Source organism: Oncorhynchus mykiss, chromosome 4 (assembly GCF_057628025.1).
Source record: "Oncorhynchus mykiss isolate SJ-2025 chromosome 4, ASM5762802v1, whole genome shotgun sequence".
Classification (NCBI taxonomy): Eukaryota; Metazoa; Chordata; class Actinopteri; order Salmoniformes; family Salmonidae; genus Oncorhynchus; species Oncorhynchus mykiss.
The window spans coordinates 22,998,012-23,023,491 of NC_143025.1; the positions used below are offsets into that span (position 1 = coordinate 22,998,012).

The 25,480-nt window shown below is 42.8% G+C and overlaps 1 long non-coding RNA gene across 5 annotated transcripts; it reads left to right on the plus strand.

The window, feature by feature from the left end:
* The first annotated feature begins 5,710 nt into the window (after nt 1-5,710).
* On the plus strand, nt 5,711-21,095 carry LOC149983949 (uncharacterized). 5 transcript variants are annotated; one of them, XR_016495588.1, is made up of 3 exons: nt 5,732-6,244; nt 13,957-14,088; nt 15,934-21,095. It is a non-coding gene; the product is annotated as an uncharacterized LOC149983949 (long non-coding RNA). The 5 variants fall into 5 exon arrangements; XR_016495586.1 differs by lacking the exon at nt 13,957-14,088 and having other exon boundaries at nt 5,871-6,244; nt 15,934-16,313; nt 16,397-21,095; XR_016495585.1 differs by lacking the exon at nt 13,957-14,088 and having other exon boundaries at nt 5,872-6,244; nt 15,934-16,313; nt 17,135-21,095.
* Nucleotides 21,096-25,480: the final 4,385 nt, after the last annotated feature.

A 25,480-nucleotide genomic window follows, 5' to 3' on the forward strand; every position in this document is an offset into this window, starting at 1 on the left:
TGTTTGTTTCATTTCTGCAAAGTAGATACAATGCTGTCAGTTCCACTTTAAGTGCCTCCAAATTACAATTCTGTTCTTAGGTTACTTGGGCAAACATTGATCTGATCATGGTGATCGTCATTTTACTGTGGGGATTGTTATCTCGCTCTCTCTTTCTCTCTGCATATTTTCTTATATTTACAGTTATTTAAGGCAGGACAAAGATGAATGTGTGGAGGTAAGAGGATAGATTCACAGAAATAGAAGAAATGGGTTCCCTTCTGATAGTGTATCCATTGATCCATTTGATTTTCATCACCCAGGTGAAGATTGTAGTATGGTGGGAGGGAGTGATTCAAGTCACACAGTGCCCTCTTGTGGTCTCAGTACACAAAATATCCAGCACCCAATCACTTGACCATGTAACTAACTACATTATGTCCTACTAGCTTGTCCTTAATCTTTTGCCATTTTCTGTCACCAATCCAGTTATTTCACATCAACAAGGATGAGGAACAGGATTTGAAGGGATGAGGCCACTTTGGGGACAAAGAAGCAGTCAAGACATTCTAACTAAACTAAGATGGTGCCGGAGAAGAAGACAGACGTTTTACATGCCCCCAGTCGATTGTGTTTTTTGTTTGTTTATTTGCGTTGGTGTAACTTTTTTTTGTAAACTTATTTTGTACATAATGTTGCCGCTACCGTCTCTTATGACCTTCTAGACATCAGGACTGCGATTACTCACCGCGGATTAGCAGAATCCTTTTTTTCCTTTCACGACTCAGACGAGACTGATGCGAACGATATACTGCTTCCTCGGGAATAGGCTCCAATCCCTGTGATCTGCGTGAAGAGGAGGTGGAGAAAGAGGGGGCGAAGGGCGGGTTGCCTTCTGAGAATTCGTAGGCGATCGAATAACCCCCACGTCCCTCCATTCTGCTAGCAAACATGCAATCCTTGGAGAATAAAATCGACAAGATACGCGGAAGATTAAACGACCAACGGGATATTAAAAACTGTAACATTTTATGTTTCACGGAGTTGTGGCTGAGACGACAATATAACATACATCTGTCTGGTTATACGATGTACCGGCAGGATAGAATAGCGGTGTCTGGTAAGACCAGGGGCGGCGGACTATGTATTTCTGTAAATAACAGCTGGTGCATGATATCTAAGGAAGTCTTGAGTTATTGCTCGCCTGAGGTAGAGTATCTCATGATAAGCTGTAGACCACACTACTTACCGAAAGAGTTTTCATCTGTATTCTTCGTAGCTGTTTACATACCACCACAGTCAGAGGCTGGCACTAAGACAGCATTGAATGAGCTGTATTCCGCCATAAGCAAACAAGAAAACGCTCACCCAGAGGCGGCGCTCCTAGACTTTAATGCAGGGAAACTTAAATCCATTTTACCAAATTTCTATCAGCATGTTAAATGTGCAACCAGAGGAAAAAGAACTCTGGGCCACCAAAAGCACTCACAAACTTCTACAGATGCACAATCGAGAGCATCCTGGCGGGCTGTATCACCGCCTGGTATGGCAACTGCACCGCCCTCAACCGTAAGGCTCTCCAGAGGGTAGTGAGGTCTGCACAACGCATCACCGGGGGCAAACTACCTGCCCTCCAGGACACCTACACCACCCGATGTCACAGGAAGGCCATAAAGATCATCAAGGACATCAACCACCCGAGCCACTGCCTGTTCACCCCGCTATCATCCAGAAGGCGAGGTCAGTACAGGTGCATCAAAGCTGGGACCGAGAGACTGAAAAACAGCTTCTATCTCAAGGCCATCAGACTGTTAAACAGCCACCACTAACACTGAGTGGCTGCTGCCAACACACTGACACTGACTCAACTCCAGCCACTTTAATAATGGGAATTGATGGGAAATGATGTAAATATATCACTAGCCACTTTAAACAATGCTACCTTATATAAATGTTACTTACCCTACATTATTCATCTCATATGCATACGTATATACTGTACTCTATATCATCGACGGTATCCTTATGTAATACATGTATCACTAGCCACTTTATACTACACTATGCCACTTTGTTTACATACTCATCTCATTTGTACATACTGTACCCGATACCATCTACTGTATCTTGCCTATACTGCTCTGTACCATCACTCATTCATATATCCTTATGTACATATTCTTTATCCCCTTACACTGTGTACAAGACAGTAGTTTTGGAATTGTTAGTTAGATTACTTGTTATTACTGCATTGTCGGAACTAGAAGCACAAGCATTTCGCTACACTCGCATTAACATCTGCTAACCATGTGTATGTGACAAATAAAATTTGATTTGATTTGATTTGATTTGATTTGATTCCACACATAGAGATGCATACAAAGCTCTCCCTTGCCCTCCATTTGGAAAATCTGATCATATTTATATCCTCTTGATCCCTGCTTACAAGCAAACATTAAAGCAGGAAGCACCAGTGACTAGATCAATAAAAAAGTGGTCAGATAAAGCAGATGCTAAGCTACAGGGCTGTTTTGCTAGCACAGACTGGAATATGTTCCGGGATTCCTCCGATGGCATTGAGGAGTACACCACATCAGTCATTGGCTTCATCAATAAGTGCATCGATGACGTCAGCCCCACAGTGACCGTACGTACATACCCCAACCAGAAGCCATGGATTACAGCCAGCATCTGCACTAAGCCAAAGGCTAGAGCTGCCGCTTCCAAGGAGCGGGACTCTAATCGGGAAGCTTACAAAAAATCCCACTCTGTCCTCCGACGAACAATCAAACTGGCAAAGCGTCAATACAGGACTAAGGTTGAATCGTAATACACAGTCTCTGACGCTTGTCGGATGTGGCAGGGCTTGCAAACCATTACAGACTATAAAGTGAAGCACAGCTGAGTGACCCAGTGACACGAGCTTACCAGACGAGCTAAACTACTTCAATGTTTGCTTCAAGGCAAATAAGACTGAAACATGTATAAGAGCACCAGCTGTTCCGGAAGACTGTGTGATCACACTCTCCGCAGACGATGTGAGTAAGACCTTTAAACAGGTCAACATTCACAAGCCTGGAGGGCCAGACGGATTACCAGGATGTGTACTGCGAGCATGCGCTGGCCAACTGGCAAGTGTCTTCACTGACATTTTCAACCTCTCCCTGTCCGAGTCTGTAATACCAACATGTTTTAAGCAGACCATCATAGTGCCTCTGCCAAAGAACACTAAGGGAACCTGCCTAAATGACTACTGACCCGTAGCACTCACATCTGTAGCCATGAAATGCTTTGAAAGACTGGTCATAGCTCACATCAACACCATCATCCCAGAAACCATGGACCCACTCCAATTTTCATACCGGCCCAACAGATCCACAGATGATGCAATCTCTATTGCACTCCACACTGCCCTTTCCCACCTGGAAAAAAGGAACCCCTATATGAGAATGCTATTCATTGACTGCAGCTCAGCATTCAACACCATATAGCCCTCAAAACTCATCAATAAAGTAAGGACCCTGGGTCTAAACACCTCCCTCTGCAACTGGATCCTGGACTTCCTGATGGGCAGCCCCAGGTGGTAAGGGTAGGTAACAACACATCTGCCACGCTGATCCTCAACACAAGGGCCCCTCAGGGGTGCATGCTCAGTCCACTCCTGTACTCCCTGTTCACTCAGGACTGCAAGGGCAGGCACAACTCCAACACCTTCATTAAGTTTGCCGATGACACAACAGTGGTAGGCCTGATCACCGACAACGACGAGACAGCCTATAGGGAGGAGGTCAGAGACCTGTGTGGTGCCAGGACAACAACCTCTCCCTCAACGTGATCAAGATAAAGGAGATGATCATGTACTACAGGAAAAAGAGGAGCGAGCACACACCCATTCTCATCAAAGGGGCTGCAGTGGAGCAGGTTGAGAGCTTCAAGTTCCTTGGTGCCCACATCACCAACACACTAACATGGTCCAAGCACACCAAGACAGTCATGAAGAGGGCACGACAAAACCTATTCCCCCTCCGGAGACTGAAAAGATTTGGCATGGGTCCTCAGATCCTCAAAAGGTTCTACAGCTGCACTATCGAGAGCATGACTGGTTGCATCACTGCCGGGTATGGCAACTGCTCGGCCTCCAACCGCAAGGTAGTGTGTACGGCCCAGTACATCACTGGGGCCAATCTTCCTGCCATCCAGGACCTCTATACCAGGCAGTGTCAGAGGAAGGCCCTAAAAATGTCAAAGACTCCAGCCACCCTAGTCATAGAATGTTCTCTCTGCTACTGCACGGCAAGCAGTACTGGAGCGCCAAGTCTAGGTCCAAGTGGCTTCTAAACAACTTGTACCCCCAAGCCATAAGACTCCTGAACATCTAGTCAAGTGGCTACCCATACTATTTGCATTACGCCCCCCCCCCCCCCCCCCCCTCTTTACACCACTGTTACTCTCTGCTGTGATCATGCATAGTCACTTTAATAACTCTACCTACATGTACATATACATACTACCTCAACTAACCGGTGCCCCCCACACATTGACTCTGTATCAGTACCCCACTATATACAGTCTCGCTATTGTTATTTTACTGCTGCTCTTTAATTACTTGTTACTTTTATCTCTTATTCTTATCCATATTCTTTTTAAACTGCATTGCTGGAAAGGGGCTTGTGAGTAAGCATTTCACTGTAAGGTCTACTACACCTGTTGTATTCAGCGCATGTGACTAATACAATTTGATTTGATTTGACCTAGAATACCAGGGAGCCAAAATACATTACCTGTATAATGTAGTGCTTACTCCACACATTACAATATTTATCCTCGAAGTTCCCATTCCAAGTGTGAGAGTAGTAATAATCATTTTACTTTGCTACGGCGTATGTGTTTTTATATACAGTAATATAACGCCACACTGGCAGAGGCATTTTGTCCTTGCCCTGTGGTAGGCCACCAGCTGTTTTGATCTGCTTAATACACTCAGCTTTTCATTTAACACATCATGAACAGAACACCCTGCATAAACCGGTTTGTCCTTATTATTCTTTCTCTTACTTCTCTTAATTTAATTTGCTTTTAGGTGAAAGAGGATGAAAAGACAAATCTGGCTGTGTTTTATGACATCTTTTTGTTTTTCTCCATGGTTAACTATTGAAAATGGACTTGTGCTACATCAAAAAGTCACATGTTTAAGCAGTGATTTATAGCTAGTGAATACCGTATTGACACGAAAAGAGCTGCATGTTCTTTCATGACTAAACCCTTCATTTATTCTTAAGGAGAACATTTACTCTCCAATCTCAGTCACAATATTCTATGTGGAGGTAATAGTCTTTCTTCTGAAAGCTTTTTCTCATAAATTGTTTATAAAATAAATGCTCCATATATGATTGCGGTCATGGATATTTGGTCTCAGTCAAATAGCCTCTCTGCAGTAATGATCTCTGGTTTAGAGGACAATCACTTCTGACCGCCGCTCGAGGACTTCTTTCGTGTCAGTTACAGAGGGGAAATAAATGATTTTGTTGTGCTCAGATGTAGCCTAACCTTACCTTCAAACCAACAGCAATGCAACGTCCTTTGGTTAAAACCTTTTGAGGGCATGGCAGATTTACGCCCCCTTTGGAGAAATTGGGTACCCCTAGTAAACTGAAAAAAAAAATCTCAAAAATTGCTAATATATGCATATAATAATTATTATTGGATAGAAAACATTCTAAAGCTTCTAAAACCGTTGGAATTATGTCTGTAAGTATAGCAGAACTCACAGGGCATGCATTCTTCCAAACTAGTTTTTGTGGTCATGAAAGTTGGAGCAACTTTGACGTCATGGCCCCCACCCTTCCCGACCACTTATGGATCTGGGGACACTTTCCGTCTCTTCCACTAGATGTCCTCTTTCTTTAGAGCGTTCAATCGTTCAAATCGCGCGAGAATTGGCCCTATGGGAGTGATTTGAGTAAGTGCCGCGAGAAAAAAACCTGTGCGTTAGGGCGCGAATTGGTCACAGCCATTCCTTTGTTCCAGCACTCCTGGGAAGAGCAAACGATGCCCGGTTGAATTTAAATTTGTTTTGTGTGTTAAAAACATCATAAAGCTTGCTTCTGCACTTAGTTTGACCTGTTTAGTCGACATATAATATGTAATTTTGAAGTTTTGATGCGCAACGTTTCCGGACCAGAGGACGTTTTGGGTGCATTTCAGCTGATGTTATTAGCTGTAGCTAATACAAAGACGCAAGACTTGAAACCAAACGATGTATTGGGTAAGTATGAACCCTTCCAGAACATTCTGAACGAAGACCATCGAAGGTAAGGGAATATTTATGCTTAAATCTGTGTTTCTGTTGACTCCAACATTACGTGGAAATGTAGCTTGGAACTGAGCGCTGTCTCAGCATATGGAATAGTGTGCGATTTCTGTAACGTTAAAAATAAATCTAACACAGCGGTTGCATAAAGAAGCAGTGTATCTTTCTAACTATATGTAGAACATGTATATTTAGCCAAAGTTTATGATGTCTATTTACGTTATCTTGCCGAGCTACCTAGATTTCCTGCGGGCATTTTTGAGTAATTTCTGAACATGAGCACATTGTAAATGGACATTTATGGATATGTATGGCATATTATTGAAAAAAAAAAAATGTACTGTGTAACATGTCATATCACTGTCATCTGATGAAGATTTTCAAAAGGTTAGTGAGCGATTTATTTTTTAATCCTGCTTTTATAATTTTATATTTTCTGGGACAAAATGGCTGCCGCTTGTCTTGGTTTCGGTGGTGGTCTAATATAAATATGTGGTGTGTTTTCGCCGTAAAACATTTAAAAAATCTGACATGCTGGGTAGATGAACAAGGTGTTTATCTTTCATTTGAGCTATTGGACTTGTTAATGTGTGGAGGTTAAATATTTCTAAGAATATTTTTGCGTTCCATGCGCCACGGTTTGAGCTGAACGGGGGGGGGGGGGGGGGGGGGGGGGGGGTGTTCCTGCAGCAGTTGTGTATTCAGATGTAAAAAAGGTGTTCAAATTATATGGTGTTCGTGGCCCAAGCTCCAATTGAGGTGCTACTCAACACATATTTAAAAAAAAATACAATTTCCCCTATAGCCTGAACTCAAATTGAATCTGAGAAACTATATTTGACTTGTCAACATGAATTATAGCCAGGATAAAATACTTTACCTCTTTCATTGATACAGTACCGGTCAAAAGTTTGGACACAACTACTCATTCAAGGGTTTTTCTTTATTTAAACTATTTTCTACATTGTAGAATAATAGTAAAGACATTAAAACTATGAAATAACACATATGGAGTTATGTAGTAACCAAAAAAGTGTTTTAAAAAATCTAAATATATTTTAGATTTTAGATTCTTCAAAGCAGCCACCCTTAGCCTTGATGACAGCTTTGCACACTTGTCATTTACTCAACCAGATTCATGAGGAATGCTTTTCCAACAGTCTTGAAGAAGTTCCCACATATGCTGAGCACTTGTTGGCTGCTTTTCCTTCACTCTGCGATCCAACTCATCCCAAACCATCTCAATTGGGTTGAGGATGGGTGATTGTGGAGGCCAGGTCATCTGATTTAGCACCATCACTCTCCTTCTTGGTCAAATAGCCCTTGGAGGTGTGTTTTCAGTCATTGTCCTGTTGAAAAACAAATGATAGTCCCACTAAATGCAAACCCAGATGGGATGGAATATCACTGCAGAATGCTGTGGTAGCCATGCTGGTTAAGTGTGCATTGAATTCTAAATAATCACAGACAGTGTCACCAGCAAAGCAGCCCCACACCATCACACCTCCTCCTCCATGCTTCACTGTGGGAACCACACATGCAGAGATCATCCGTTCACCTAATTTGATTCTCACAAAGATACTGTGGTTGAAATCAAAAATCTCTAATTTGGACTCATCAGACCAAAGGACAGATTTCCACCAGTCTAACGTTCATTGCTCGTGTTTCTTGGCCCAAGCAAGTCTCTTCTTATTATTGGTGTCCTTTAGTAGTGGTTTCTTTGCAGCAATTCGACCATGAAAGCCTGATTCACGCAGTCTCCTCTGAACAGTTGATGTTGAGATGTGTCTGTTACTTGAACCATATGAAGCATTTATTTGAGCTGCAATCTGAGGTGCAATTAACTATAATTAACTTATCCTCTGCAGCAGAGGTAACTCTTCCTTTCTTGTGGCAGTCCTCATGAGAGCCAGTTTCATCATAGCTCTTGATGTTTTTTGCGACTATACTTGAAGAAATGTTCAATGTTCTTGAAAATACCAAATAGGGCTATCTTCTATCTACCACCCATACCATGTCACAACACAAGTGATTGGCTCCAACACCTTAAGAAGGAAAGAAATTATATAAATTAACTTTTAACAAGGAACACCTGTTAATTGAAATGCATTCCAGTAGACTACCTCATGAAGCTGGTTGAGATAATGCCAAGTGTGTGCAAAGCTGTCATCAAGGCAAAGGGTGGCTACTTTGAATCTCAAATATAAAATACATTTTGATTTGTTTAACACTTTTTATTTGATTTGTTTAAAAACTTATGGCTGCAATCCCGTTAACGGGATCGATATGACAACAGCCAGTGAAAGTGCAGGGCGCCAAATTCAAAACATCAGAAATCTCAATTAAAAGTCCTCAAACATACATGTATCTTATATAATTTTAAAGGTAGTCTTGTTGTTAATCCCACCAGTGTCTGATTTCAAATAGGATTTATGGCGAAAGCACCACAAACGATTATGTTAGGTCACCAACAACTCACAGAATAACACAGCCATTTTTCCAGCCAAAGAGAGAGAGAAGAAAGCACAAATAGAGAAAAAATGTATCACTAACCTTTGATGATCTTCATCAGATGACACTCATAGGCCTTCATGTTACACAATACATGTATGTTTTGTTTGATAAAGTTCATATTTATATACAAAAATCTGAGTTTACATTGGCGCGTTACATTCACTAGTTCCAAAAACATCCAGTGATTTTGCATAGCCACATCGATTCAACAGAAATACTCATCATAAATGTAGATAATACAAGTTATACACAAGGAATTATAAATATACTTCTCCTTAACCAGAGATATGTGAAAAACACCTTGAGGATTGATTCTAAACAACGTTTGCCATGTTTTCAGTCGATATTATGGAGTTAATTTGGAAAAAAGTTCGCGTTTTGCAAACGCTGTGTCAGACTTCAAAAAAACTTTACGGAAAAAGAAAACCATGCAATATTCTGAGACGGCGCTCAGAACAATAGTCAATTAGCCGCCATGTTGTAGTCAACATAAACCATAAATTACATGCTAAATATTCCCTTACCTTTGATCTTCATCAGAAAGTCTCCCAGGAATCCCAGGTCCACAATAAATGCTTGATTTGTTCGATCATGTCCGTTATTTATGTCCAATTAGTTACTTTTGTTAGCGCGTTTGGTACACCTATCCAAACGCTGAAGCTGGTCGACCGTTTCTTCGGACAAAAACTAACTACAGAATCAATAATTAGGATGTTTTTAACATATATATTCAATAAAGTTCCAACCAGAGAATTCCTTTGTGTCTAGAGGAGGAACAGAACGCAGGAAGATATCATGTGCTTTGCACGTGGCCTGGAACTGGCTCTCTGCCAGTAGTCTGATGCATTCTGTTCTTATTCAGCCCCACATCACAGTAGAAGCCTCATTCAAATTTCTATAGACGGTTGACATCTAGTGGAGGCCCTAGGAAGTGAATCTTCATTCATATCTAACAGGGATTTCAAAAGGGAATGGTTTTAAAATATACCAACCTCAGATTTCTTACTTCCTGTTTGGATTCCTTCTCAGGTTTATGCCTGCCATATGAGTTCTGTTATACTCACAGACATCCTTCAAACAGTTTCAGAAACTTCAGAGTGTTTTCTATCCAATACTAATAATAACATGCATATATTCACAAATGAGACTGAGGAGCAGGACGTTTACTCTGGGCACCTCTGGGCACCTTTCATCCAAGCTACTCAATAGTGCCCCTGCAGCCATTAGAAGTTTTAATTAGCACAACTCTCTGCTGTAATGAAATTGATTATGATTATGCTAAGTTGTGAAAACCATGCCTGTGAAAACCAAATGTATTGTTGTGTTTTTTTGTTCTAGCCCCACATACAAACTTAGGTTTATATGTGGGGACATCCGCCCAAGGTGTAATGAATGACACACCTGCTACATCAAAGCTGCCAAACTGTGCATCCAGATGCTAATGCTGTTAATTAGTTATGCAGAAAGCCCCCACAGGGATATAGAATACCGTGCCATGTTGCAGGAAACATCAACATCATTTAAGGCAGATGTACATAAAATGAAGAAATGTTTAACTTGGAAGTGTAACTCTTCAATTCACTGAGCATGGTGAATAATTTCAATTGTTGAAGTTGAGTTTACTGGAACAAGTTCATCATAATCCCAAAGTAACAGGGAGACAACAGCAGAATGGGCAATTGGTCACTGATAAACAAGTGTTATGCAAACAAATCAAGTAGAAGCTGCAATACTAAGACCAATGCTGCTTTCCTAGAACTTTATGCAACCTGGGGGAAATTAACATTTACATAATTTAGCAGACACTCCTATCCCAAGTGACTTACAGTAGTGCGTGCATACATTTTCTCCATACTGGTCCCCCATGAGAATTACACCCACAACCTTGGCGTTGCAAGCATCATGCTCTACCAACTGAGCCACACGGGACCATCTCTTGAATTAATATAAGCTAAAACCAAGTATTCCAATGTCTTCGCCTGGACACAGAGGTAACATGAAATACTTCTACAAGATGGAAAGGCAGATCCTACAGGTGAAAGTGAAAATGGTAGTAAAGTCTATGTAGATGCAAAGCCTGTGTGTGCGCATGCATGTGTATGCCCATATTAGTGAAGGAGCCTTTCTGCACTTATTTCGAAAAGACAGGGTTCCAAATCTCCATATTTTATACAATGCAGGCAATGCATAAGTGCTGTCAAGTCAATATTCCTTTTTTTCATCTCAATTTCCCCATTTCATACTCACAGGTTCAAGTGGAAATGACAGTTGAAGAAAAGGAAGTCAGGGTATAATGGATTCTAACATCACTTTGAAGCCTGCTTTCATCATTAACTCCATGGTTCTCAATCACACATACCCATTTCAGGCTGACGGGAACTTCGCTCTTCATTCATTTATTCTTTACAACTTGGAAAGAGCTTTTGTTGCACTCGCTACCATGGCTTTTTGTGTGCACAGTCAAAACCCTGACCTTATGGGGGGCGGCAGGTAGCCTAGTGGTTTGAGAATTGGACTAGTAACCGTAAGGTTGCAAGATCAAATCCCCCGAGCTGACAAAGTAAAAGTCTGTTGTTCTGCCCCTGAACAAGGCAGTTCATTGAAAATAAGAATTTGTTCTTATTAACTGACTTGCCTGGTTAAATTTAAAAAATGGGCCACCCTTTGAGATGGTCAGAGGAGGAACAGCAATGTTATATTCCACTGATACAGCTCTGTGTATATCCTGTATCTGAGAAAAGTGACTAGGTCATCAGTTTCCAATGGATGATAGGCAGGAAGAATATCAGAGAAACATTATTTACAAGGTTAAAAAAACTCACCTCAACTTCCAGATGTTGATGTGGTCTAAGGGGTAAGATGTAGGCAGATATGTGGGACTGAAAAAGTTCTGAAGTCTCAAGTATGAAAGATTAGCCCTCGAGGTCCGTTGATCCTGTCAGGAGGAAGCCGAGGATCCCTTTGTTCTCTCTCCTCCAAACTGCCTATAGAAGGTGGAAAAACTGAAGAATGCTTTTGATCAGTGCTACAGTCAGGTACGTCAATGCAGCAGTCAAAGGCTCTTCAATACTGTCTTTCCACCCACATATTTTACTCCTATGATAGAATAACCTCACTGAAGCTATCATTTTATTGGAATGATAGAAGAGGGGGGGGGGGGTTCAGATTGGTTCATGGAGCAACACAGTATAAGTCACAGTTTGGAAGACGTAGAGACGGCCATCCAATTTGGAGGAAAGTATGTAGATATGTTGACTCACCCCTTTGTGGCATGTACTCCTTTTCTGAGTCTTACATCAATTTTGATGGATAGTTGCCAAAATATACAGTGCCTTGCGAAAGTATTCGGCCCCCTTGAACTTTGCGACCTTTTGCCACATTTCAGGCTTCAAACATAAAGATATAAAACTGTATTTTTTTGTGAAGAATCAACAACAAGTGGGACACAATCATGAAGTGGAACGACATTTATTGGATATTTCTTCCATAAAGGCCAGATTTGTGCAATATATGACTGATTGTTGTCCTATGGACAGAGTCTCCCACCTCAGCTGTAGATCTCTGCAGTTCATCCAGAGTGATCATGGGCCTCTTGGCTGCATCTCTGATCAGTCTTCTCCTTGTATGAGCTGAAAGTTTAGAGAAACGGCCAGGTCTTGGTAGATTTGCAGTGGTCTGATACTCCTTCCATTTCAATATTATCGCTTGCACAGTGCTCCTTGGGATGTTTAAAGCTTGGGAAATCTTTTTGTATCCAAATCCGGCTTTAAACTTCTTCACAACAGTATCTCGGACCTGCCTGGTGTGTTCCTTGTTCTTCATGATGCTCTCTGCGCTTTTAACGGACCTCTGAGACTATCACAGTGCAGGTGCATTTATACGGAGACTTGATTACACACAGGTGGATTGTATTTATCATCATTAGTCATTTAGGTCAACATTGGATCATTCAGAGATCCTCACTGAACTTCTGGAGAGAGTTTGCTGCACAAAGTAAAGGGGCTGAATAATTTTGCACGCCCAATTTTTCAGTTTTTGATTTGTTAAAAAAGTTTGAAATATCCAATAAATGTCGTTCCACTTCATGATTGTGTCGCACTTGTTGTTGATTCTTCACAAAAAAATACAGTTTTATATCTTTATGTTTGAAGCCTGAAATGTGGCAGAAGGTCGCAAAGTTCAAGGGGGCCGAATACTTTCGCAAGGCACTGTATATATTTTTACTTGTAAAAATATGGATAAACCTTAGTGAAAAGAAAGCCCATTAATCACTAGGTCACATTATTTTAATTTTGTTACCTCTTAAGGTATAGGGGGCAGCATTTTCACTTTTGGAAAAATAGCGTGCCCAATTTCAACTTCCTGCTACTCATGCCAGGAATATAAGATATGCATATTATTAGTACGTTACCAAAATGCAAATGAAATGTAACCCTGTTTGAACTTTTTGGAAGAATTCTATTAAAGTAATGAAATACCAAGAAAGTCATGTTTTTTTTGTCAAGTTTGTTAATGTGCTGATGTAACCGGTGCTGTACTGCACCTCTGTGTTGTGTGTGGTTGATTGAGACTATAGACGTGGACTTTGGAGATCAGATAGTTTTAACCTCTTGGGGCTAGGGGGCAGAATGTACTCATGCCAAGAATATAAGATATGTATATTATTCATAGATTTGGATAGAAAACACTCGGAGGTTTCTAAAACTGTTTGAATCATGTCTGTGAGTATAACAGAACTTATGTAGCAGGCAAAACCCTGAGGACTAACTGTTCAGAATAATTTTTTTTTGGCCTCTGACTGTTCCCTGAGTTGTCTTTGCCAAGGGATATTTCAGAGGAACCTGTTGTCAGTTCCCACCGCTTCCACTGGATGTCACCAGTCTTTGGAATTTGGTTGAGGTTATTCATTTGTGCAACAAAGAAGAAGCACATCCTGGAACAACGTTACACTATTGAGAGTTGCGCAAGACGTAAAAAGGAGCATGGTTTGTTTTGCTTCCTGTATTGAACACAGATAGCCCCGTCTACAATTTGATTGATTATTAACGTTTAAAAATACCTAAAGTTGTATTACAAAAGTAGTTTGAAATCTTTTGGCAAAGTTTATAGGCAACGTTTGAAATGTTTTGTAGTGACGTTGCGTTTTTTGGCAGCTGTTTTTTCTGGATCAAACGCGTCAAATAAATGGACATTTGGATATATATGGACGGAATTAATCGAACAAAAGGACCAATTGTGATATTTATGGGACATATTGGAGTGCCAACAAAAGAAGCTCGTCAAAGGTAATGCATGTTTTATATTTTATTTCAACGTTTTGTGTAGTGCCTGCAGGGTTGAAATATGCTACTCTCTGTTGACATTGTGCTATCATCAGATAATAGCTTCTTATGCTTTCGCCGAAAAGCTTTATAAAATCTGACATGTTGGCTGGATTCACAACGAGTGTAGCTTTAATTGAGTATCTTACATGTGTGATTTAATGAAAGTTAGATTTTTATATAATTTTTTGAATTTGCCGTGCTGCATTTTCCCTGTTTTTTTTTCAAGTGGGACGCAACCGTCCCCTATACCATAAGAAGTTTAACAGCATTTCAACGTTTGTCACTTGTCACAACTTCCACCGAAGTCGGTTCCTCTCCTTTTTTGTGGGTTTTGTACCCATGTTGGTTAATTTCTTTATGCCGTTGGTTTTGCAATTAAACTGCTACTGCTATTACCTAGTTCTGCTCTCCTGCGTCTGACTTCCCTGCCACCAGTTGCGGACCCCTTACAGAATTCCACACCACCATATGGAGTCAGCAGGAGCAGGTGCCCCTGGTATAGGGGTCGAGGAGCGCATCCAGGAACAAGCGGCGATGATCCACCATCTCGGCGCCGCCATGGGCCGTGTGGTCCAAACCATGGACCGCAGGGAGAGACAGGGAGTTCCTCCAGCAACTCCACCAGCACAACCAGGGCCTCCACTACTCGCCTCCTCTTCACCCGGTCCCAGTGGGATTCGTCTCACCCTTCCGCAGGAGTACGACGGAACGGCCGCACGCTGCCAGGGTTGCCTATTGCAGCTAGATCTCTTCCTGGCAACCGTCCACCCGGCTCCTTCGGGCTGTGAGAGGGTGTCCGCCCTCGTCTCGTGCCTCTCAGGGAAAGCCCTGGAGTGGGCCAACGCCGTGTGGGGAGAAGGAGACGCGGCGCTGGACTTTCCGGGCAGTTATCGACCACCCGCCCGAGGGTAGAGCGGCGGGTGAACGTCTCTACCATCTGACACAGGGGACTAGGAGCGTCCAGGAGTTCGCCATGGACATTCGAACCCTCGCCGCCAGCGAAGGATGGAGCGACAGGGCCCTGATCGACCATTATCGCTGCAGTTTGTGCAAGGACGTCCATCGGGAGTTGGCCTGCAGGGACACCACCCTCACCTTCGACCAGCTGGTGGACCTGTCCATTCGGTTGCATAACCTACCCGCAGACGTCTAGAACGAGGTCTGTCGCTTCCATCCCCCAGCACCACCTCTCCGATGCCCATGGAGCTGGGAGGTGCTGTGCGCAGGGAGACTGGAGGAGGTTCCGTCTCGTGCACCATCTGTGGCCGCAGATGTCAAACTGCCGGTCGGTGCCGGGTTGGTTCCTCTGGGGATGGAGGCAGCAGGCGGGGCACTCTGGTGTCACCCCAGGTGATCCGTTACCATTCTCACCCAGAGCCCTCTGTTGCACACATGTTTTTGTATGTCACTTTTCCTGAATTTTCCCTGCATTCCCAGCATAAGGCTCTCGTCGATTCAGGCGCGGCTTGGAATTTTATAGACAGATCGTTCACCCATAGTTTAGGGATTCCCTTTGTTCCCGTGGCTGTGGCCTTCCCCGTTCATGCCTTAGACAGTCGACCATTAGGGTCAGGGTTGATAAGGGAGGCCACCGCTCCCCTGGGCATGGTGACACAGGGGGATCACAAGGAGAGAATCAGTCTCTTTCTTATTGACTCTCATGCGTTTCCTGTGGTGCTAGGCCTACCCTGGTTAGCCTGTCATGACCCCACTGTTTCGTGGTGTGGTCGCGAGAGTGCTCGGGGAGATGTTTAGGGGTTTCCGTTGGTGCTACTAAACCCATTTTGTTTTCACCCTTTCTTACAGACCAGGTTCCCAGAATGCTAAGACTGTCCCGGCTGTACGACACAGAGGAGTGGCCCATGGATCCCACCCCCATACTCCCGGCCTCCTGTCTGGTGGAGCCGTTAGTGTGGGATCTGGACGAGGACATTGAGCAGGAGCTACATGCAGAGCCCACTCCCCTCCAGTGTCCCGCTGGGCCTCTGTATGTTCCGTCTACTGTCCGTGAACGACTGATCTATTGGGCCCACACGTCACCCTCTTCTGGTCATCCAGGCATCGGTCGGACAGTGCTCTGTAGGAGTGGGAAGTACTGGAGCCCACTTTGGCTAAGGACGTGAGGGTTTATGTTCCCTCCTGCACGGTGTGCATCCAGTGTAAGGCTCCTAGGCACCTGCCCAGAGGTAAGCAACACCCCTTACCCATTCCCCAACGGCCGTGGTCGCACCTGTCGGTGGATTTCCTTACTGATCTTCCTCCCTCACAGGGTAACACCACTATCCTGGTCGTTGTGGACAGTTTTTCTATGTCCTGCCGTCTCCTCCCTCTGCCCGGTCTCCCTACGGCCCTACAGACTGCAGAGGCCTTGTTTACACATGTCTTCCGGCACTACGGGGTGCCTGAGGACATAGTGTCTGATCGGGGTCCCCAGTTCACTTTGAGTGTCTGGAGGGCGTTCATGGAATGTCTGGGGTTCTCGATCAGCATTACCTCGGGTTTTCACCTCGAGAGTAACGGGCAGGTGGAGAGAGTTAACCAGGATGTGGGAAGGTTTCTGAAGTCTTATTGCCAGGACCGGCCGGGGGAGTGGCAGCGTTTGAGCCCTGGGCAGAGATGGCCCAGAACACACTCCGCCAGTTCTCCACTAACCTCTCCCCCTTCCAGTGTGTACTGGGGTATCAGCCTGTTCTGGCTCCTTGGCATCAGAGTCAGACCGAGGCTCCTGCGGTGGACGACTGGTTCCGGCGCGCGGAGGAGACATGGGACGCCGCTCATGTTCAACTTCAGCGCGCTGTGCTGCACCAGAAAGCCAGCGCAGACAGTCACCGCAGGACCGGGTCTGGCTCTCGACCCGAAACCTGCCCCTCCGCCTGCCCTGCCGGAAGCTGGGTCCCAGGTTTATGGGGCCATTTAAAGTCCAGAGGAGACTAATCGAGGTGAGTTACAGTTTACAGCTTCTCCCCGATTACCGTATTAACCCCTCATTCCATGTGTCTCTCCTCAGGCCGGTGGTGGCTGGTCCGCTCCAGGAGTCTGAGGTGCGGGAGGTTCCTCTGCCCTCTCTGGACATCGAGGGAGCCCCGGCGTACTCCGTTCGATCCATACTCGATTCGAGGCGTCGGGCGAGGGGCCTTCACTACCTCGTGGACTGGGAGGGCTATGGTCCGGAGGAGAGATGCTGGGTTCCGGTGGAGGACGTGTTGGACCCTTCAATGCTGCAGGAGTTCCACCATCTCCGTCCGGATCGCCCTGCACCTCGACCTCTGGGTCGTTACCGAGTACTGTCACGACTTCCACCGAAGTCGGTTCCTTTCCTTGTTCGGGGGACGTTTTCCTACACTCCTGGTTTTCATTTCCCTCATTTATTGTTGTGTATTTAGCCCTCTGTTCCCCCCATGTCTTTGTGTGTAATTGTTTGTTGTAAGTGCTTGTGCACATGTTTACTGGTGCGTGTCGGGTTTTGTATCGATGTTGGTTATTTCTTTATGCCGTTGGTTTTGCAATTAAACTGCTCCGGCTATTACCTAGTTTTGCCCTCCTGCGCTACCACCAGTTACGCACCCCTTACATCACTGTCCCAGTGCGTGTGCCAGAGAAGCATTTTGTTCCATTTTTTGGCTCAACGTTGCTAAGCTGTAGCTCAGGAAACAAACCCCAAATGGACGTGTAAAAATACTTAAATTAGTATATGTGCCTTGCATTCCCTTTCATACTGTAATTGAACGTTATGGCAAAATGTAGATTTCTGCCTAAAAGTGATACTTTTTCATGAGTTGGCCATAAACAATAACTAATAATGCTGCATAGTTCTAGAAAGGTCTGGAACTCACTTTTCTGGTAAAGAAATAGTTATAACATGTTGAGGTGTACTTTTGAGGACACAAGATCAAGTACATTGTACAAATATTATGAAATACTGATTGTTACTATTAAACAAAAGTGGGGGAATAGGGCTTGAAATGACTGAAATGCTTTCTAAATATAGTAACAATCAAATTATAAATGACTTATCTAAGATTTGACCTTTCTTTTAACTGTAAAATAAATATGATCATATTTAGTGACAGTACAAATTTGGCCATATTTCACATAACTGACGACAGAGCATCTTTTGCAAAGCTTCCTCTGAGTCAAGCAGAGACACCATTCGAATGTCTGCAGGCTCGTTACAATTTCAGCTTTACACACAAAGCGATGGCGTATCTCTGTGACCAAGAGAAAGTGGTTGGATTACATAAAATAAAATAAAAATGTAACTAGGCAAATCAGTTAAAACCGGATCCGCTCCTTTTTTAAAAATGTTTGCCTAAAATTACATACCCAAATCTAACTGCCTGTAGCTATGGACCTGAAGAAGGATATGCATATTCTTGATACCATTTGAAAGGAAACACTTTGTAGTTTGTGGAAATATTTTAAGTAATATAGGAGAATGTAACACATTAGATCAGGTAAAAGACAATACAAAGAAAAAAAATGTGCATTTTTTTGTACCATCATCTTTGAAATGCAAGAGAAAGGCCATAATGTATTATATCAGCCCAGGCACAATTTAGATTTTGGCCACTAGATGGCAGCAGAGTATGTACAACGTTTTAGACTGATCCAATGAACCATTACATTTCAGTTACAAATTCTGTATCAAGACTGCCCAAATATGCCAAATTGGTTTATTAATACATTTTCAAGTTCATAACTGCGCACTCTCCTCAAAGAATAGCATGTTATTATGTCACTGTAATAGCAACTGTAAATTGGACAGAGCAGTTAGATTAACAAGAATTTAAGCTTTTTACCAATATCAAATATGTCTATTTCCAGGAAAATGTTCTTGTTACTTACAACCATCCCGCAAGGGACCCACCGATCCTGTAGAGGTTTTAAGAACAAATTCTTATTTACCCCGGACAACACTGGGCCAATTGTGTGCTGGACTATGGGACTCCCAATCACGGCCGGATGTGTTTAAGCCTGGATTTGAACCAGTGACTGTAATGATGCCTCTTGCACTAAGATGCAGTGCCTTAGACTGCTGTGCCACTCGAGAGCAATTCTACAAAATTATTTCGTTTTTTTTTATGCTGAGCACTCTAAATCCAGCTATGAATATCACAGCGAGATGAGGCTGGGCTCCGTTGCTCCGAAGCAGAGGAAATCAAAAAATGTTCTGGATAGGCCAGAAAATGTGACACATCACTCCCTATGTAAATGTACGGTGCGAGCTCTGCTGACAAAGTGGAAACGGAAAGCAGACAGACTATAATGCCGGGCATATACTACATAATTTTGCCATGAATTAGAACAGTTTTTGTCATCCCAGGACGTAGAGGCTTGGTCAAAAAGAAGAGCACCAATTGGCCTATAGGTTGCTCCGTTTTAAGCAGTCTCACTCTCTGTAGCCGATGTGAGAAAGACCTTTAAACAGGTCAACATTCACAGGGCCGCAGGGTCAGACGTATTACCAGGATGTGTACTCCAAGTATGCGCTGACCAACTGGCAAGTATCTTCACTGACATTTTCACCCTCTCCCTGACAAAGTCTGTAATACCACCATGTTTCAAGCAGACCACCATAGTCCCTGTGTCCACTAACACTAAGGTAACCTGCCTGAATGAATACCGACCGGTAGCGCTCACATCTGTAGCCATGAAGTGTTTTGAAGGGCTGGTCATGGCTCACATCAACACCATTATCCCAGAGACCCACTCCAATTTGCTTAAATCGACAGATGAGGCAATCGCAATCATACTCCACACTGCCCTTTCCCACCTGGACAAAAGGACCCCCTATGTGAGAATGCTATTCATTGACTACAGCTCAGCGTTCAACACCATAGTGCCCTCAAAGCTCATCACTAAGCTAAGGACCCTGGGACTAAACACCTCCCTCTGCAACTGGATCCTTGACTTCCTGACAGGCCACTCCCAGGTGGTAAGGGTTGGTAACGACACATCCTCCATGCTGATCCTCAACATGGAGGCCCCTAAATCTAACAAGTTGAAAATATGTGTTCGTACTTAATGAATATGATGTCAGATCAGTTGGCGTCTGAGATAGGACGACATAAACTGTATCTTGGAAAATATACACATTCTAGTTATCAGATTCACATGGAATTGTTGTGCAATTTAAACGTTTAAATATGAAACTATTTGTGAAAAGATTAAATGTAATTTTAGAGAGATGAGAGAACGGTTTGTCATAAGAACACCACTCTGCTCACTCAGAGGCCCCGCCCAAGTGAACAGACATGGGTTGTAAACTATGAAACACGCCCTTCTTTCACCACTATATAAACCCGTTAATGAAAATTCAACTTCCTGTTCCGAGGACAATGGTCGTACGTTAAAAGGGCTCTGAAAATAACCTAACGAAATTAGCATTGTGTTCAATGTGAAGGTGACGATCGATACTGCCGAAAGGATGAATTTCGACTATACCAGCCAGAATATAGCACAAGCTTAAAAGTATGGCAACTTGGTATGAACTTTGAACTCTTCACTCCAGAAGTGATACATCCTAGCCGTTGAGTTAGCAGCAGGCGCTGTAAACATGGGCTAGGAAAAGATGGATGACGTATCCAGTATAACACACACAACGATACTACAATGTATCCAGTTTATCACCAGAGACATTCTTCAAAGGACAAGAGATCCCTGCTGGGCAACCCGGCCTTCCATCTATGACCAACCTATTGAAGCACAGCTCAGAGTAAATATTTATTGCATTTTCCTCTTTCCAAATGGGTGGTTATTTAGAATGCATAAGATTCTGTATTTACCATAGCATAGCTTCTCCGTTTGTTACTCTTCCCGCTCTTTCATTCAAAACCCAACCCCCTTTCTTTGTGTAACCATTTTCCTTTATGACATAATTTGTAATCAATGATTACCATCCATTCTGTGTAGATGTAATTCTGTGTGATTATGTAGGTATTTAGTAAATAAATAAACCAAATGTTGTATTGCTGATTCAACTTGTTAGCCAGGGTTCGTGAAGATAATCAATAATTTTCAACTTTCAGATGAGACTAAATAAGGTGACGATTAAATATTGACTGCTTTGAGGTAAAAGATTACCAGGTCTTTAAGAGTTTATTCGGAAGATAACAGCTCTATAAAGATTATTTTGTGGTGCCCCGACTTTCTAGTTAATTACATTTACATGATTAGCTTAATCAGGTAATATTAATTACAGAGAAATTATTTTATAGAATAGCATGTCATATCACATAGCCAAAGACACAAAAACATTGAGACTTGTGTTTGTGGGTACTATTTAGTAAAGCTGCCAGTTGAGAACTTGTGAGGCATCTGTTTCTCAAACAAGAAACTCTAATATACTTGTCCTCTTACTCAGTTCTGCACCGGGGCCTCCCACTCCTCCTTCTATTCTGGTTAGAAGGAGTTTGCTCTGTTCTGTGAAGGGAGTAGTACACAGCGTTGTACGAGATCTTCAGTTTCTTGGCACAAGAATAGACTGACGAGTTTCAGAAGAAAGCTATTTGTTTCTGACCATTTTGAGCCTGTAATCAAAACCACAAATGCTGATGCTCCAGATACTCAACTAGTCTAAAGAATGACATGTTTATTGCATCTTTAATCAGGACAATTGTTTTCAGCTGTGCAAACATAATTGAAAAAGGGTTATCTAATGATCAATTAGCTTTTTAAAATGATAAACGTGCCATTGGAACACAGGAGTCATGGTTGCTGATAATGAGCCTCTGTACGCCTATGTAGATATTCAATAAAAAAATCTGCCGTTTCCAGCTACAATAGTCATTTACAACATTTAATCAAATCAAATAGTGTTTGTCACATACACATGGTTAGCAGATGTTAATGCAAGTGTAGCTAAATGCTTGTGCTTCTAGTTCCAACAGTGCAGTTATATCTAACAAGTAATCGAACAATTCTCCAACAACTACCTAATACACATAAATCTAAAGGGGTGAATGAGAATATATACATATAAGTATATGGATGAGCGATGGACGAGCGGCATAGGCAAGGTGCAGCAGATGGTATAAAATATAGTATATACAGTACGTGATATGAGTAATGTAAGATATGTAAACATTATTAAAGTGGAATTATTTAAAGTGGCACTGTTTAAAGTTACTAGTGATCCATTTATTAAAGTGTCTAGTGATTGGGTCTCAATGTAGGCAGCAACCTCTCTGAGTTAGTGGTTGCTGTTTAGCAGTCTAATTGCCTTGAAACAGAAGCTGTTTCTCAATCTCTCGGTCCCTGCTTTGATGCACCTGTACTGACCTCACCTTCTGGATGATAGCGGTGTGAACAGGCAGTGGCTCGGGTGGCTGTTGTCCTTGATGATCTTTTTGGCCTTCCTGTGACATTGGGTGCTGTAGGTGTCATGGAGGGCAGGTAGTTTGCCCCCGGTGATGCATTGTGCAGACCGCACCACCCTCTGGAGAGCCTTGCGGTTGAGGGCGGTGCAGTTGCCGTACCAGGCTGTGATACAGCCCAACAGGATGCTTTTTGTCCAGATGGGATAGGGCAGTGTGCATTGTGATGGTGCGTCATCTGTGGACCTGTTGGGGCGGTATGCAAACTGAAGTGGGTCTAGGGTGGTAGTCATTTAGTTCAGTTATCTTTTCCTTCTTGGGAACTGGAACAATGGTAGCCATCTTGAAGTATATGGGGACAACAGACTGGGATCGGGAGTGATTAAATATGTCCGTAAACACACCAGCCAGCTGGTCTGCGCATGCTCTGAGGACGCGACGAGGGATGCTGTCTGGGCCAGCAGCCTTGCGAGGGTTAACAAGTTTAAATATTTTACTCACGTCAGCCACTGAGAAGGGGGGGGGGACGCAGTCATTGTTACCGAGCCTCAAAGCGGCCAAAAAAGGTGTTTAGTTTGTCTGGAAGCGTGAAGTCAGTATCCGGGACGTGGCCGTTTTTGTTTTTGTAGTCCGTAATTTCCTGTGGACCCTGCCACATACTTCTCGTGTCTGAGCCATTGAATTGCGACTCCACCTCGTCCTTGTACCAGCATTTTGCTTGTTTGATTGCCTTGCAGAGGGAATAACTACACTGTTAATATTCAGCAATATTCCCAGGCCTCTTTCCATGGATAAATGCGGTGGATAGCACTTTCAGTTTAGTGCGAATGCTGCCATCCATCCACGGTTTCTGGTTAGGGTAGGTTTTAATAGTCACAGTGGGTACGACATTTCCATTGCACTTATTTATAAAGTCACTCACCGAGTCAGCGTATATGTCAATGTTGTTCTTTCAATGTCTACACAAAAAAAAAAAAATCTTTCAAAAACAAGGACATTTCTAAGTGACCCCAAACTTTTGAACGGTAGTGTACACATGTTCATGAAATACAGTAGATGGCCGTAATCACCCCCAGACACACCTGGCTAACTTGATGGGTCATGCAATCATCTGGCAAAGTGGAGTCTTTTGTTTAGACATGTAGCTAGCTAGACAGCTAAACAATAAACCATAATAAAAAACACATAGCTACAGTACAGTACAAACGGAGTGTCATAGCTAGACACCATGCATGAAATGCTCTAGTTTGAATCTGCAGGTAGCTGAAGCTAACCGACTAGGTTCAATGTTAGCTAGCTAGCTAACAGACGGCTAAAACTAGCAATGGAAATGGGCTTCCTGAGATACAAATAATATTACTACACAGATCAGACACGTAACATTAGCTAGCGAGCCAGCAAATCCAACGTTCGCTAGTGAGCCAGCAAACCAACTTTCGCTAGTAAGCTAACAATACGCTTTAACTTGCAATGAAAATGACAAAATTAGAAACTTATATCTGAAAATGTAGCTAGACTCTTACCTGTATACATGGATGAACACTTGTTTGGCTTGTTGTGTCATGTCACTCCGGTTCTCACTGACCCAGTGCAGAAAGTAGTCCATCACAACTTTTTCCCACTGACCTTTGTTGATAGTGCCTGCTAAATTCAGGGCAGCAATTTTGTTGAGAGCAAATCAAACTTGATTTTTCACTTGCGTTGAATACAACAGGTATCTTACAGTGAAATGCTTACTTACAAGCCCTTAACCAACAATGCAGTTAAGAAAAATACCACAAAGTAAGAAATAAAAGTAACAAGTAGCAACACTTTTGCAGTTCTCCATGGCTAAAGTTATATCTTTTAAAAATCTGTGGTAGCAAGGATTACCTACAGATACTGAGCAGCTCATGATATAGATCAAAGGCATTTCCAGCCCATGCATTATCTCAGCCAATCATGGCTACCATGAAGGTTGTCTTTTTCCGTGGCTAAACCAACTAGGCTCGTAATTTAACTATTTTATTTGTTTTTACAGATGGCATACACATTTCTTATTAAGGCACATGAAAGTTAATGTTACAGAAGGCATTTCTACCCCCCAAAAAAACATTTTGATTTAAACAATTAAAAAAATGTTCAAATGCCTCTCCTTTGTAGTGATGTGTGACACACAGCTAGCTTCCTGAAACGGGTCACATATGCTAAAATGTGCTAAAAATACTGTTTTAGGAAATGCTGGATTATTGCATATCTGGTTGCGAAATTTCCTTTCATGGGATACCCAGAGGTAAAGTAATTCATATCCGTCTGGTGATTGGTGTAGGCTTCGTAGGTACATGACGTCACTCTGAGCCCTTACCAAAACTTGGCGGACAGTTTGTCTAGCCTTGGATCTGAAACCAGTAGTAAACACCAACTTCAATGACAGTTAACTTGAAAAAAAAAAGAAATCTACCATTCCCACGCCCCAATAATACTGTCACAGAGGGCTAGCTAGCTACAGTGTTTGAGTCATCTCAGCCATTTTCTTGTAAAACAGCTCAGTACAATACAAAGTACACATTAGCTAGTGTCACAGTCATCGTTGCATGAAGAAGTGGACCAAAGTGCAGTGTGGTAAGTGTTCATGATTTACTATTAGAACTGAACACTGAATAACAAAAACAACACAGTGAACGGCCAAAACAGTTCTGTCTGGTGCAGACACAAAAACAGAAAACTACCCACAAAACACAGGTGGGAAAAGGCTACCTAAGTATGGTTCTCAATCAGAGACAACGATAGACAGCTGCCTCTGATTGAGAACCACACCCGGCCAAACACACAGAAATAGAAAACATAGAACACAAAACATAGAATGCCCACCCCACCTCACGCCCTGACCAAACCAAAATAGAGACATAAAAAGGATCTCTAAGGTCAGGACATGACAGCTAGACTTCTTCTAGACTTGAGCTCATAGGGGCTTCAGGAGATCAGATGATTCCACCATGGGCCAGTTTGCAATAGCAGGGAAAAAAATTATCCTGCAGCATCAGAAAATGTTAAGTATT